This window comes from Pogona vitticeps, chromosome 5 (assembly GCF_051106095.1).
Source record: "Pogona vitticeps strain Pit_001003342236 chromosome 5, PviZW2.1, whole genome shotgun sequence".
Taxonomy (NCBI): domain Eukaryota; kingdom Metazoa; phylum Chordata; class Lepidosauria; order Squamata; family Agamidae; genus Pogona; species Pogona vitticeps.
Window position 1 is genome coordinate 122,906,977 of NC_135787.1, and position 16,311 is coordinate 122,923,287.

The following is a 16,311-nucleotide window of genomic DNA, read 5'->3' on the forward strand; positions in this document are numbered from 1 at the left end:
CAGTTGGTAAAATCTTAAAAGATGATGCTGTTAAGGTGCTACATTCAATATGCCAGCAAGTTTGGAAAACTCAACAGTGGCCAGAGGATTGGAAAAGATCAGTCTGCATCCCAATCCCAAAGAAAGGCAGTGCCAAAGAATGCTCCAACTACCGTACAATTGCACTCATTTCACACGCTAGCAAGGTTATGCTCAAAATCCTACAAGGTAGGCTTCAGGAGTATGTGGACCGAGAACTCCCAGAAGTACAAGCGGGATTCCGAAGGGGCAGAGGAACTAGAGACCAAATTGCTAACATGCGCTGGATTATGGAGAAAGCCAGAGAGTTCCAGAAAAATATCTACTTCTGCTTCATTGATTATGCAAAAGCCTTTGACTGTGTGGACCACAGCAAACTATGGCAATTCCTTAAAGAAATGGGAGTGCCTGACCACCTTGTCTATCTCCTGACAGGAAGCAACAGTTAGAACTGGATATGGAACAACTGATTGATTCAAAATTGGGAAAGAAGTACGACAAGGCTGTATATTGTCCCCCGGCTTATTTGACTTATATGCAGAATACATCATGCGGAAGGCTGGACTGGAGGAATCCCAAGCCAGAATTAAGATTGTCGGAAGAAATATCAACAACCTCCAATATGCAGATGATACCACTCTGATGGCAGAAAGTGAGGAGGAATTAAAGAACCTTGTAATGAGTGTGAAAGAGGAGAGTGCAAAAAACGGCTTGAAACTCAACATCGAAAAAACTAAAATCATGGCCACTGGTCCCATCACCTCCTGGGAAACTTAAGGGGAAGATATGGAGGCAGTGACAGATTTTACTTTCTTGGGCTCGATGATCACTGCAGATGGAGACAGCACCCACGAAATTAAAAGAGGCCTGCTTCTTGGGAGGAAAGCAATGGCAAACCTCGACAGCATCTTAAAGAGCAGAGACATCACCTTGCCAACAAAAATCCAAATAGTCAAAGCTATAGTTTTTCCTGTCGTGACCTATGGAAGTGAGAGCTGGACCATAAAGAAAGCAGACCGCCGAAGAATTGATGCCTTTGAATTGTGGTGCTGGAGGAGGCTCTTGAGAGTCCCCTGGACTGCAAGGAGAACAAACCTATCAATTCTAAAGGAAATCAACCCTGAGTGCTCACTGGAAGGACAGATCCTGAAGCTGAGGCTCCAGTACTTTGGACATCTCATGAGAAGAGAAGACTCCTTGGAAAAGACCTTGATGTTAGTTAAGTGTGACGGCAAGAGGAGAAGGGGACGACAGAGGATGAGATGGCTGGACAGTGTCTGAAGCAACCAACATGAAATTGACACAACTACGGGAGGCAGTGGAGGATAGGAGGGCCTGGCTTTCTCTGGTCCATTGGGGTCACAAAGAGTCGGACACGACTAAACGACTAAATGACAATTAAATGATGTTCATAAAGGATCTGCAAGGGGGTCTTAGGGCCAAAATTTTTGGCATGGTGGGGGGCATGGGACATACTAAGTAGTCCCTATGTCGTGGTGGGTTGTGCTAAAGATAAAGGTTAGCTGAGTTTCAAAGAAGGCATCCAAGGGGTGTCAAGCACACCCCTCAGAATGGCAGCAGCAGAGGTTTAGATGAGGGGAGGGAAGCTGGAGACCCCAGGAGATGCTGAGCACTTTGGGTTTGGAGGCCCAGATGGGGTGGACTAGGAATACCAGCTATTTGTGACGCAGAGGTATGCTGTATGGTAGGACAGCACGCTTCCAGTATAGGAACTCAATTGGCAGTCTGGACCGGAAGGTCAAGGCTGACTCCAGTTTGGGCCATATGGACACATTTGTCTGAAGGCAGAACACATCCCCCCCACCCAAATGCTTACATGGGAAATCTTCGGGATTTCTGCCCGAATAGCCATTTACCTAATTCAAAAGGTTTGCCTTGTCTTTTGGATTTGGGGCAATCTCATTTGTGTTGCCACACTGTTTCCAGTACAAGAAACAGAAGAAATTATACACCTTCTCATCCTTGCATATTCTCAGTGTGTTCAAACATGCCAGTTTCTCAGTGTCACATAGTGTCGTGAGTTTTGCAGTCTTAGGACAGAAATATTACATCCTTCCCACTCCTACATACACTGCAATATTAAGGACACTTGGTAATGTCGTATGCAGAGTAATTCTTCTATATGGTAGACTACCTTTTGGATGAATAAATAGTGGATCCCTTAAAAACAGTATCAATTTTCATTACTCACAATAGCAAGGTATTATTATTCAAAAGTTGAATTTCAGATTTGTACTCAAAAAAAAAAAAAACCCACACACACATTTTGGTTCACTAAACACTAAATAAGTTGTAGATAAAAACAACACTTAGAGCTTATTAGATTTTTACCTGCTACACACAATACAATTTAGCAAGCTTTGATTGCTTCATTTTCTTCTCTGCCTTTGTTTACAATTCATCCTTTCTTACCCCCTCCACCAAATTTTGCACTGTTCTTGAACATCTAATGTCCATAAATACTGCTTTATTTTAGCCCTACCTCTAGGTACACATACAAAGATATGTCTTTCTCACAATTATAAAAAGATTCTGTGAGCTATTTGGGACTAACAATTACTGTAAATTGCAGGTTCAATTATTTTTATAGTCTTCTAACAGGGAATCAGAACACACTGTAATCACGAAAGGGGACAAGCTGAAGAAACAATAATGAAAATATAAATCAAAGCAGTGGCTAATTTCCTTGTGCTTTATAGTATATTAATATGCATTGCCAAAGACTGGGTTTGTAGCTTGAAGCAGAAGAGCAGTGAAAGGAGATGGCTGTGGTAACCACAAAATAACAAATGGATCCTGTGCAGGATTATTTTAACGAGATTTGCCTCCTGGTAGTGTGAAGTCTGTGCTTTTTGGCCAGTGATAGATTGGGTGCCCCTCCTTTTCTGCTCACGTGAATCCTTCCATCTATGCTTAATCTGCAATCATCGCATTTGTACAAGAGGTAAACTCATTAGCCACCTGCTAATTTACTTTTGAGCACTTAAAACTACGAAATGAAAAGCTGGCATTTACTTTCATCTCAATGGATTAAGAAAGATAACGGAAAGGGGGAATGAATGCAGATTGTTTTCCCATTCCAAAATGCACTGATAGGCATCCTTCGTAAAATGCAGCCCACTTCTCCAGCCATAAGGACAATACATAATCTCCTTAACACAGAAAGTGTCTTCATATTGAGTCAGAACGTTGGTCCATCGTGCTCAGTAACATTTAGGCTAAACACAACTGTCTCTGAAGGGCATTCAAGACAAGAGTGTCCCCTAGCACTTCTTGGAGATGCTATGGCTGTATTCAGACTTGCTCAACATGCTAGGAGTGTACTTTACCACTGATCTCTGAGTCTTCTTTCAGATGCCAGAGTCTACTGCTTGCTCAGGAACCATTTTTAAAATAAAACATAGATGGCTTGTGATTGAAGAAGTCCCCTTTAAAATTGGGGTAAGGTGGCCTCTCTGCTTGGTTCAAGACAGTCTCTACCTCCACATTGGTAATTTTAGATAGTCATATCTTTTGATTTAAATTTCATGTTTTTAGGGAGCTGCCCTGGGTTCTTAGGAGAAGGAATGGGATACAAATCACATGAACAAGAGCTGCTGCAGCAGCCACAAGAACAACAACAGCAACATTAACCCTATTAGGGAAGAGAAACCAATTTTAATAAGAGTCTGCAAGAGTCTGGTGAAGCCAGGCTAAAAGGGTTAGAAGAGTCAAGTCCAAATTGAACCCAAACCTTCCAGCCCCCAAATTTCCTCTTCTATCTGCTCAAAATCCACCACAGATGGATTGGAGGAGAAAGTCCTGCACCTTTCACAATGCACCAAAGTTAACCCTTCTTTCTGCAGACCTGTTGCCTCTCTTTCTTCCTCTGAGCAGACTAGGAGCAACAGCAGAAGATATAAAATGAATGACCCAGGATGGAGTTGAGAACAGGAGCTTGCTAAGGAACTAAAATTCCCAAAATTATTCTTGCTAACAACAGAGGGGAGAGAGACAGAGGGATGTTGATGGTGCAATGCTATGGAGATAAGTGGACATGAAAGGGATGAAAAGGGTTGTCAAGAATTTTGGGATGGGGGTGGGCTGGGCTGTCCAGAGCAGGAGAAAGGGGGTGGGAAAATACCTTGTGAGATCTCAGCTTGACTTGAAAAATGTCCTCATCTTTTCTGCTGACCTCCCCCCCCACTAGGGCAAGTGAATCAAACTGAGCAAGGCTCAGAGGTGGGTTCCCCCCCCCATCCATAACATTTATTGAATATTATCAGAATTCTTAAAAAATGACGGAACAGCTGTCTGTGACCATCAGTGCAAATAAATCTGCCACCAGAGAAGGGTCTTTCCTGTCTTTAAAAACCTGCCAAAATGCAAGAGAGACTCTCTTTCATGTAAGTTTTGTGTGTGTGTGTGTGTGTGTGTGTGTGAGAGAGAGAGAGAGAGAGAGGGAGAGAGATTAGTTTTATTTTTGGTGAGTGTTTATGAAAGAAGGACACATGAAAGATTCCGGTTTTTTTTTCATGTTCCCTCTTTCTTGCAACTTTTTGTGTCCTTTTATCCTTTGTCCATCAAATTGCTTGAGAATTTCTTTTTTTTTTAATCAAAGAGTATCATGAAGACTGTCAGTAATAGATCAGAATGTCTTGGTGGGGAGTAGGAATTTTGAATATGTAAAAGGACCTGGAGCCCAGTCAGAGGTTCCTTCTGGTTCAGCTGTAACTGTGCTAAGCAGCTGGGATTGTTTTGTTTGCTTTTATGGGGTGTATAGATGAGAGAGGTACACTTTGTCACTGTGCCAAGGTGCCAGTAACTGTGTAGGTGCCTGCATAGGTATGGAAATTCTTTTCTCTCCTACACTGTTGCCTGCATGTGGAGTAGATTGATTCTCTGTTGCCTCATCTCTTCTTTTTTGCAGTAGTTTTTAAAGGTTCTTTTGGGCTTTTGGAGGGCAAGGAAATACAAATGGGGAAACACACACAAAATGAAAAACTCCCATTTTGTATAAATGAAGACTGGTACACAAAAAGTAAACAAATGAAAAAGGCACCCTCCCAAAAGAACCTGAAATAAAAGATATACAGATATTTTTTTTGCTATGAACATCTATATCTATCAAATTTCTTGATGTTTATAAGAAATCTTGGTTCACACTTTTTTGAACAAGAAACCCCACAGTGTAAGGGGGGGCAGTCATGGGAAGATGCAGCTTTAGATTGGTTTGTAAAGGCTCCTATTCTGCATAATATCCATCTAATGATGTTAAGAATTTGATTATTCCCTCACACTCTGCAGCTCCCATTAATCATCCTTTAAGTAATGCCATACATCATATTGTGCTGTCACACCAGGCATACACTAAGCCCTCCCGCTTTTTCTTTTTCTTTTTCAAACTGACCAAGCAGTTCATTTTAATGACTTTATGTTCAGAATGTGTCAGTCATTCTTAATAGTTCAAATATCATCAGGCTTCTCAAATCTGCAGGTTTACGGCTAACACTGAAGACAGCTGGCATACGAAACAGTGTTATGAATATTCATTTTAGCTGTGGTTAAAACTATTCTGTGTGTCAAAGCAACTGCATATGAGTAGAGAAGCAAAAGCATGTATTTCATTGTAAATTCTAGCTTCTTCTTTATTCTCCCTCTCCCACTCAGGGATGCTTGATTAAGTCAGTCCTTGCAAGTTCTGACATAAATTGTCCGGGTCCACAACGCTTGCAAAAATGTATTGCGCATCATCCAAATGTCATGTTTTCTGGATGCTCCAAAACATAATGTGCACAGACTTCTTTGAGACAGTGGTAAAAAATTAGCAACAATGTATACAAAAATATGTACCAAAAGTATGTGTTGTTGTTATGTGGCATTGTGTCTCAGTAGGGTTTCTAAGTCAAACTAGATGTTAAGGGAGCTGTTTACCATCCCCACCCTCCAATGAGTTTCTACAGTAAATGAGGAATTGAACCCAGGTCTCCTGAGTCCCAGTCTGATACACTATCCACTACACTACATTGGCTCTCACCAAATACGTACACTAGGCGAAAATGTATTAGTAAGGTTTGTATGAATTTCCATGCAAGAAAGAAACACAAGGTCTTGCAATCTAATACAAAGCAAGAATGGAAAAAGGAGGCAGGTGAAACTGGGAAAAATACAGTTAAGCTGAAAAATACAGTGACGCCTACTTCTCTAATGGCCAATCCAAATAAAGTTTGAGAGAGAGACTCAGTAGTACCTCCCCCACCTATTAAGTCATTCACTCACATAAACACTGACACTTACACATAACTGGTACCTTCTTATGTTTTCATCAAATAAAATCCTTAGGAATTCTTCCTAAATCCAGTGGACTGGCTAGAATCTCTTGCAGGAGAGTAGGGACAGATCGGAATGGGCAAGAGTTTTCTCTTCCAAAATCAGTAGACATTTCTGCTAAGAAGGAAAAGAGAAAAAGCCACTTACTCTCATTGATGCCAACCTCACTGGAAAAGTCAGGAGATCCTCTTTTTTGTCATTGGTCTCACTAATACCTTATACATTGCTACCATTTCAAGTGGCTTCTTCAGAGGTGGATCGCTTCAAGGGAGACGGACATTCTTCAACTGTAGCAGGAACATTAGGATAGTTGAGGGAGAGGCTCCCTCTATTGCATCTATCCTCCCCATGGAGCACTGGAATGACTTGCAGGAAGCAGTGGGCCTGAGAGGGCGTTCCCTCCTCCTTCTTAGCTGAAACACATGGAATGAAGCCTATCTTTTTAAAACTCCTGATTTCTTCTCTTCTACCTTTAGAAATATTCCTGGAGGATTTCCAGGCAACCTCTGGGCCTGGAAGCCCTGGGATTCTGGAAGTACCATCCCTAGCATGAATTTGGCAGAGACATCACAAATCTTTCAAACCCCATCCATCCAGAACTGATGAGGGCTGGAAAGTTTTGAAAAGCAAAGTCTGACTCTGGTCAATTTCTCTCTGTTTCTTCCTCTCCCGAAGTTCATTTCATCCCATTTACACATCAATTTGTGATTCCCTTTTAAATGCCAGACATTCATGTGTACTTTGTGCTAATTTTTGTCTAATATACCAACATTTTGCACATAGACTTCTTTAACATAAGGCTGTCTTGCACATTTCTATATTTTTTTCCAAAAACAAACAAATGCAAGCATTTGGGTGTGTCTTTTTTTCTAACAAACACATTTTATGTGCATGACATGCATTCTAGTGTGCATGCTGATGCATGAAGTCTGAATTTCTAAGTTTCATATTGAAATTCTCCCAGTTCCTCCATTTGTGGTCAAACGAGAGTACAGTTTTCTTCTCACAATAACTCCCTTTTCCCTTCCCATAGGTAACTTAGCTCTCAAATTTCTAGAAGTACACCAAACCATCTCATTACTATGCAGGCATAGTATGTTTGTGGGCCTTGGCCTTGTTGAAAAAATATATGTATTAAAGGAGGTTGCCAAGACACTGAGATAAAGTATATTTAAAACAACTTATCTTAGACTCTTAGGGAAAAGGTATACGGGAATTCCTATTAATAAACATAACATCTAAAACATATTACATACCATATAATTGAGCAAAATAAGCAACAGCAGTCAAGGTAACGCCGATAAGAGGCAAACTCAAAAGGTTCTGCCTTGCTCGTAGTTTCGCACTGTCCTAGGGAGGGTGTGGAGATAGAGGGTGAAACAAACTACATTTATAAGGCTAATTGATTACAGGGAACACATGAGGTTCCTTACAAGGTTATCCATTAAAGAGAAAGACATGTTACATATTGAATATTACAACACCCCTTCTCAAGATGTAACATGGATACAACTTTGGTTACATAATTGATTACATAGCCCATGATCAATTCTGCTGATGTTAACATCAAACATATTCAACATTTCCCGAAGGTATATAAATTTTTCTTTTAGAGATTGGAGTTCTTCTTCCATGGCTCTCATCCATTTCTCTTTCTCTGAAACTGGTAATTTCATAATCTCATTTCAGTTTGTTGGTTCCTTTGTCATATGTAGATTTTCACAATATCCATATCTTACTGGTTGTTTCCCTTTATTAATCCGTTCTGACCGTCTTACAGAAGTTGTTATTTCTGTTTCTTCTGGTCCAGTTTCTGCTTCCCCTTCTGTTTCGGTAACACTTTCAGAAGATGGACCTGCTGGTTCACCAATGGTCTCTGCAGATAACCAATCAACCAATACCTCCGAAACAGTTTCTATACTCTGTGGGTCAATTGTCATTATGGATTCATTTACCTGATACCTTACAAAATTCTCATCAACATGTGCATTACAATATTCAATTTCAGAAGTCTTAGGGTTCCATATTCTATACCCTTTCCTCCTACCCAACAATGATTCCTATTTCAGTTCGAGGATTAAATTTTCCCCTTCTTTCCTTTGGGGCATGTGCATATGCTCTTGCACCAAAAGTTTTTATGTGTTTCAAACCAGGCCTTTTTCCATGCCGTAGTTCAAATGGTGTTTTACCTGTTATTCTACTAGGAATTCTGTTATGCAAATAAGTTGCTGTAACTACCGCTTCCGCCCATAAGGAATTGGGTAATCCAGCTTGCATTAGCATTGATCTTGTCATTTCCTGCAATGTATGGTTTAGCTTTTCAGAGCAACCATTTTGTTGTGGAGAGTAAGGTATAGTTACTCTATGCTCTATCCCTTCTTGTTCGAAAAATCTCTTGAACTCAGCATTACAGTACTCTCCTCCGTCTGTACGTAATGCTACAGGGGCTTTACCAAACCGGTTCTTAATGGCAACTATATAACATTTAAAATTTTCAAGAGTCTCATCTTTACTTTTAAGTATATATACATAAGTATATTTACTTTTAGACTCTGTAAAGGTAAGGAAATATTTATTATTGCCTGCGGATAATGGCATGGGACCAACCAAATCTGAATAAACCTCTTCTAAAAATTGAGATGCTAAACCTCCTACCACTTCCAGCCAGTTAGCAACAGGTGAAAAGGCAGTATTTTTTTCAGCAAGGTGAAAGTTCACCATATACTTGTGTACAAGCAGAATAATACATTTTGTGTTTCTAAAGGCATGGTTCTACTCACATACAAAATTTGTAGGGAGTGTGTGCCTTGTTATATAAAAAGAGTGATGTCTTTCTGACTTCTCCTCTAGCATGTTTGTTGATGGGAACCCTTGAGAGGTCTCAACAATGGGAGGGAGGACCATAGCAAATGTGTAACTTAGATGTTTCCACTTTTAGAACACTTGGACTTCCTCAAAATCTTTTCTTGAGAGCCAATCAATTCAGGGACTGCAAGATGCTTCAGATGTCTATCCATCTGTAAATAAAACTTGATTCAGCTTGTCAGGCACAAGGGAGATCTTCCTTGAAATCTTCTTGAGTAGCTATGTGTGACAGACAGCTCACACATCACTCCTGTCCATCAGGTTAGAGCTCTGGCGTGGGAGCCTATGACAGGACAGGAGGGGTAGAACCAACGGAACAAGGGGAGAAGAAAAAGACAGTTTGGGACAGTTAGGGCAGTTGGAAGGTTAGAGAGAAGATGATAGACAGACAGACAGACAGACAGACAGACAGACAGACAGACAGACAGACAGACAGACAGACAGACAGATAGATAGATAGATAGATAGATAGATAGATAGATAGATAGATAGATAGATAGATAGATAGATAGATAGATAGATAGATAGATAGATAGATAGATAGATAGATAGATAGATAGATAGATAGATAGATAGAGGGACTGAAAGCATTGATAGACAGGTTAGGATTAGGACAAGGACTTGGAAAGCTGGTGTATTTGAGAACTGAAGGAGTTAAAAGTAATAAGAAATAAAATAAACTGTTTGAATATTGTAACACCGTGATTAAAGTGAATTTATATAAGTAAACATATCTAAAGTCCAAAGCACGTTTAATGAATGAATAATACAAAACCATCCATGATTTTCCTTATGTGATTTACTTATTAACCTATAAATAAACATTGTTATTTTTGACAGCATTGATCCATTATTCATATTTGGTACCGCGAGGAGAATATCCTCTGGTGGTAGCATAAAAAGGAAGAAAAGAAAAAGTCGTGCCCAAAGGCGAACCTGGGTGTTAGGGAAAACAAACAGGGGAGCTGGGGAAGTGTGACATTATGCAAAAAGTGTAACCTTTGGAGGTAGATTATCTCAGATTAAGAAATCTCCAGAATCATTAGCTGTTGCATGCTGAGTCATACAATGGTTTCTTGATGTACAACAATTTGCTTTGAAATATTATACTGTTTGTGTTATGCCAACATAACTAGGCAACAGGATTTTGGCCATTGTTTTAAACCACCCATAAAACATCCGGTGACTGAAAGCATCATTTTGTGTTATCTTATCCTGCATTTTCCAGTGGCTGCATCCACAATGGAAGAAAAAGCTGCATCATGTCACACATCTGGTTTAATGATGGATGATGCATGGCCACTCATTTAAGATAATAGATTGGTCTCAAGTTGCCAATTGCTTTGTTTACTGACTTTCTAATTACAGTGGTGCCTCGCTTAACGGGCGCCCCATTTAACAATGAAATCACATAGCGATTAACTTTTTGTGATCGCTTTTGCGATCGCTTTGCGATGTTCCCTATGGGAAAAAATCGCTTTGTGATGATTGGTACCCTGTTTCGCTTTCTGATCATCGCAAAATGATGATTTTTAACAGCTAATTGGCGGTTCCAAAATGGCCACCGGGTAAAAAAAATGGCCGCCCGCTGTTTTCTGGGATGGATTCCTCACTTATTGGGCAGCGAAAATGGCCGCCGTATGGAGGATTTTCGCTTAAAGGTGAGTCTGAAGCCCATAGGAACGCATTGAAGGGGTTTCAATGCATTCCTATGGGCTTTTTAATATCGCATAGTGACAAAATCGCATTGCAGCAATTTTTGCTGCACGGATTATCGTCGCTATGCAAGGCACCACTGTATTTGCTTTTTAGGTCGGTTGAAAACATTAATGGAAATTAAAAGTATCTGATATGTTTAATTCCGAAGCGCCTCTGTGGAGTTCACTTGTTTTATGCTTACATCATGTTTTCAATATTTCCCAAGCTTCCTGGTGACACTGAAATCATTGTGTGTGAAAATCTCAGATTTCCCTTATGTGCATGTATTTTCTGCATTGGTTTTTATGAATTCATGTTAAAAATAATAACCATACCAATCCCTCAATAAAGTGCTGCTAGGTAGATGGAGTTCTTTCAAAAACAATCATAATTGGCAGGATGAGAGAACGAAGGAGTGGGCAGCTCCTAGAGGGTGTTTACTTAAGCTTCTTCAATGTGAAAGCACTTCCTCAAAAGTTCTTCAAGTAGTTCCAGATATTTTGATGTGCAGTGGTGCACAAACAACAAAAACACATACTCTATTCAGCTACTCCACGAAGTTCTGTCAATCTGACTTGAACAATTTCAAGCAGCGAAACTACAATGGGGCAACTTCCCTCTGAAAATCCACAGAGGGATTTTTTTGCAACTTTGCCCTCAAATGCATTCAAAGAGCTACAGATCTGCTGAAATCCAGAACTTCAGAATCAATGAATTCTTCCACCCTAAGGGGAATTCATTATTTTCCCCAAAGAACAAAAAGAAATGGACATGACTTATAGACCTAAAAGAAAAGTCTTTAAAAGAGTCTTGACACTGGGAAAGGAAATAGTAAGGAGCTACAAGCAGTTCAGCTAAAAGGTATGTCCAAATAACCCTCCTCTTCTGAGCATAACTCTCGGTGATAGAGCAAATCATGGCCTTATACAAGACTGTTTATCAGTTGGTTTGGTGACAGTCCCAGAGAGAGTGAATGAGCAGGTGAACTATATAGAAAAACACCTGAGAATTTGCAGAGTTTAAGACAAGCATTTCTTTGGGGTTCTTTGCCTCAAGGCCCTATTATTAATGCTTTCCTTGGTTAAAGCAAATCACAACATAAACCAGCACAGCCTCATTCAATGAACCAGAATAGGAATGTATCATCTGACCATTCTTGTGAGTGCTGGCACACAGAGACATGTTGTCCAAAAACATTCCAGCAGTGTTTTAGTGATAGAGCTCACCTGCTAAGAGAAGCAGGCTATCTGTGGCAGATGGAAAAGATGACAGTCAGTCAAGCCCAAGTAGAGAAACAAACCCTACCTTGTCCAGCCTGACTAGCATATACAAATAAGACACCTCAGCTGAAGTATGTAGAGGTGTTAGGAAGGTCTTCTGGTTCTATCAGCACATTCAGAATGTGTGATCATGAAAAAATCCATGTGTTTTAGCCTGCATTTATTTAGCGAAAGGTAGGTCAAGACACATGCTAGCCATTTTTTTATCAGTTAAGAAGGGAAAAATAAGATTCTTAAGAGGACAGATGAACTACTGCAAATTCTGTCTTCTGTTTTGGATCTGAGAATGAAATGCAAAAACAAAGAACTTAAAAATTAATCTCTTCACAAGGGCAAGGTCTTTTGTGATGTTCTTGGCAATGAAAGAACTCTCTCTCTTGCACAAATTAAGGAAAATTACAGTAATTTGGCTTGAGTTCATAATATTAATTTAACTTGATGATGACTAATGCTTTGTGGCATGGACTTTGCAGGATTAGTAGCATCACAGGACCTGTTTACAAATTTTTAAGCAATCCATCAGCCATTTCTTTATTTATACAGTGCATGTGCATTGTTTCCCAATGGAAACAGACACTAGGTTTGCACAATGTTCAAATTTCAGAAACATTGATCAGCAAACAAACAAACAAACAAATCTTTCTTGCTCTCACCTGGAGATGAGGAATCTTGCAGTGCTTGAAAATTCCTGATCAGTACGTCTTGTTGAGTTAGGATAGCCTAAATCAATGAGAATGAATGTCAGAATCCTATGGCTGTTTACCGCACATGGAAGCAGAATTACTGCAGGTGCCACAGATAAATTTCATTTCCATAAACAGTAAAAACCAATCAGACTCTTGCCGAATAATTCAGGACATTCTTTACAACCCTGTCTTCTGCACAACAAAAGGGAATGAAATATCTACAATAAGCTCATTCAGTAGATATTATGTTATGAATCAATGTATAGGTTGCCACAAACTGTGGTGACTTAGTGACTAAATTAATGCTTCAACATTTATATCACAGGATTTACTGGCTTCTGTTTCCACTCATAAAACAACAACCAGAAACCATTGCATATCTGGGGACCATGGCACAAAAGTTGAATAAAAGAAATGAGCTCACCTATAATGAAAATTCAGAAGAAAGCTGGGAAAGCATTTGAGGTAGCTCAATATTGCACTGTCATTAGAATGCATAGTGTAGAGAATATGTACATTGTATCATAAAACTATACTTCTACTGTGACAAAAGGTCCCACTAGAGCAGTGGTGTCGAACTGTGGCCCTCCAGATGTTCTTGGCCTTCAACTCCCAGAAATCCTGGCCAGCAGAGGTGGTGCTGAAGGCTTCTGGGAGTTGAAGTCCAAGAACATCTGGAGGGCCACAGTTCGACACCACTGCACTAGAGGATTCTATCTTTGTTTGGTCTCCATTGCACTCTAGCCCTTTCTTTATTCCATCTTGATCCTGAAATATAAAGGAAACAGCTTGATGACCCACCCAAAAGGCAGTCATGAGTGCTGACCCCCTTAGTGGGCCACCCTCCAATGACTCCTTTGTGTACCTGTTTTTTAAAGAAGAAAGATGGTCTTTCAGTGGTCATTTTTTCATCTCAGGCAGCGGCTCATGGCAAAAGAAACTGTCCTATTGAAATCGAAGACTTTTCATCACTTTGCACACAATCTCATTTAACATTTTTGCAGCCAAGTGTAAATCAAAAGGTGAAAGAGAGACACTGGCTTTTCTTGAGTGCTAATTCATCTCATGGCCATGTTCTATTATTATTTTTTTTAAAAGAGGTAAGTTTGGACAATGTCCTTGACATTAGCTTTCCCACCATGGGGGAGGGAGATGGCTTTCTGTGTTTTCAATCTTCTCTGGAATAGTGCTGACAAGCCTATCACCAATTCAGCTATTCTTTCTCCACCTGTATTGTGAAGAAGATGCTTTCTACTCCTGGTTTCCATTCACAATGCATCTTTGTTTTCTGAGAAACTTTAATTTCAAAACCTCTTAGGTGTCTCCTTGTTAAGCACTGAAATACTGATTCCCTGTGAATGGCTGGCTGGCATATAATGCCCTTGCTGCTGTTTTAATGGCGAGAACTCCAGCCACAGCTTAAGCCTAGCTAATGTCCTTTTGTTTGGCAAGTATGATCAGACCTTTACAGAACTTTCAATAAGCAAAAAAGCAGTGAAATGTAGGCGATAATCTCCTTTTCTGCAGAGCCAAAGAAAGTGGTAGATTATGTTGACTGGTCAAATGTAACAGATGACTAAGCACTTTGAAGGAGAACGAGAGAATGCACAGAAGAGTCTGCCTGGTTGGAGGGCGAGGGAATCAAAGCACTTGGTATTTCCCAAGTAGAGCAGTGAGGAGTGAAGTTTGGGGAGGTGGATAGAATTCATGAGAAAGATAGAACAGAAGATATGATTACAGTGGGGTCTCTACTTAAGAACTTAATCCGTATTGGAAGGTGGTTCTCAAGTTGAAAAGTTCTTATGTTGAATCTGCATTTCCCATAGGAATGCACTGAAAACCATTTAATCCGTATCTGCTCTTTTCCGTCCATAGAAACTACAGTGGAACCTCTACTTAAGAACTTAATCCGTTTTGGAATGCTGTTCTTAAGTTGAAACGTTCTTAAGTTGAAGCAAAATTTCCCATAGGAATGGACTGAAAACCAATTAATCCGTTCTGGCTGTTTTTTTTTTGTTATGTAGAGGTGTGTTCGTACATTGAAGCATTAGTTCCCATAGGAACTAATGCAAAGCTGGTTAATACGTACTCTACCACTAGGGGGAGAATATTTTTTTAACCTAAGATGACCTAAGGTTAAAAAAAGAGCAGGAAAGTTTTTTTTTCCTGTTCTTATCTTGGATTTCTGTTCTCAAGTAGAAGCAAAATTTAGCAAATGGAGCTGTTCTTAAGTTGGATTGTTCTTAAGTAGAGACGTTCTTAAGTAGAGACCCCACTGTATGACGATATTTTCCCTCACATTCCATTCTGTTCAGTTTAAAAATTGTCCCAACTCCTGGGCTGGTGGTGTCCTCTATTGCTGGTGGCCTCTAAGAAGTATATGAGAGATTTTGGCCTTATTCATCTAAACCTCAGTCAATATACCCTCCAATATATTTTAAATGCTCTCCAAAGCCATCAAAATATGACTGGAGATAAATGTTTATTGAGCTTCTTGTGTATGAAGTTCTGAGTTTCTGTTTTGATAAAGTGGGCTATAGTCAGTGAAAGCTTTTGCCACAGGATATCTGGAAATCAAGAAATGATGTCATAAGCTTCTGCCTTTTATTTGGAGGGCAAAGGATTATGTTATTGGCTATTATTTGGTTATTAGTGGTTATTGCTTATAAGAGGCAATGAACATGTGTCCAGCTGGACAGCTGAAGGAGCTGAGAGATAAAAGCAGGATTAGCAGGATGTGTGAAACCAAATAAACAAAAAGTGTGTTTCCATCTAGAAATGGATGAATATGTCAGTTTTGCTTTCTCTCCTATTTGAATTTTTAAAAGTTGAAGTTCCTTTCACTCAAAAAGTAGGGTAAATTCTTATGAAAAAAGGAACCAAACAAAATTCTACTACCTCTCCATTTGTTAAATTTATTCCTAATATTGAAATAGAGTTCTGACTCCTGTCCTCTGAAGATGCCAGCCACAGAGACTGGCGAAACGTTAGGAAGAAAAACCTTCAGAACACAACCAAACAGCCCGTAAAACCTACAACAGCCAACCCTATTAGAATTCATCTGAGTACCAAAATATAAGTCTTTTGTTCCAGGAAACATCAGCTTGCTTAATCGTACAAGCTTTATTTATTTGCATTGTTTTTATGTTCTATATGCACAACAATACTTTCAAAGCAGCAAGTAATGCATTGAAGACAGTTTTACAGTTATGTCAAAAAAAAAACCCAACCTGATGGCGTGCCACACTTGTAAAATAATTTTCATTTTTAGGTGAGATTTCTATACACACACACTGTGATAATTCTCTAACATTTTATAAACACAAAAATTTGAAGGATTGTCATGTCTTTGAAATACAGCTCCCAGAATTCCTAGGCAACATAGCTGCTGGTAATTAGATAAAGTGAATTTAAGTCCAGAAACACAAATATGT

The 16,311-nt window shown here is 39.6% G+C and overlaps 1 long non-coding RNA gene across 1 annotated transcript; it reads right to left on the bottom strand.

Moving 5' to 3' along the window:
* Positions 1-566: 566 nt before the first annotated feature.
* Positions 567-11,812, bottom strand: LOC144589544 (uncharacterized). Its single transcript, XR_013545711.1, has 2 exons — positions 7,605-11,812; positions 567-6,462 (listed from the first exon to the last, which is right to left on the bottom strand). It is a non-coding gene; the product is annotated as an uncharacterized LOC144589544 (long non-coding RNA).
* Between the last annotated feature and the right edge of the window lie 4,499 nt (positions 11,813-16,311).